This window comes from Arachis ipaensis, chromosome B05, assembly GCF_000816755.2.
Source record: "Arachis ipaensis cultivar K30076 chromosome B05, Araip1.1, whole genome shotgun sequence".
Classification (NCBI taxonomy): domain Eukaryota; kingdom Viridiplantae; phylum Streptophyta; class Magnoliopsida; order Fabales; family Fabaceae; genus Arachis; species Arachis ipaensis.
This window is the reverse complement of record NC_029789.2, coordinates 8,276,374-8,276,958: the sequence shown is the minus strand read 5'-3', so window position 1 is coordinate 8,276,958 and position 585 is coordinate 8,276,374.

The window sequence follows — 585 nt, the reverse complement described above, 5'->3', positions numbered from 1 at the left end:
AATTATTTACTGACTTTTAACTCTCCAGACTACGTAAGCCTGCTCTATATATATCTTTTGTACAGGCTCAATTATTGGGATACGCGGATCACCAGTAAGATAACATAGCCCAGTTGTCATATTCAAGAGATGTTTTTGGTTTATTGTTTTTGGATTGGAATTTTAGTAAATTTTAAGGATATCAAAGACTTGGCCCTCATACAAAAAAAAGGTATTCGGCCCAGTAAAGTTAGGATTAGTTTGAGCTGCTATCATTTGTTTTTAATGTTAAGAAAGTTAATTTGAGAAGTACAAAAACAAAAGTTAATCTAAGACCCCACTACCAAAAAGAGTCTTCAGACCCGTAAGCAAAACAAGTTCACGGAGGAGCTACTGCCAAATAAACTCACTCATTTGTCATTGTTTGGAAATTATTCGTACTTTGGTCTAGATGCTAAGTAGTGGATAAAATCTTTAATACTATGTGTGAGTGTGGTGTGGGTCAGTGAATCTACTCCTAGTCCCAACACTATGTCTTTACCTCTTACCACTACCCACTTCTCACCTCCTCCAGCCACCTTAATTCTTATTGTTAAATTTTAAATT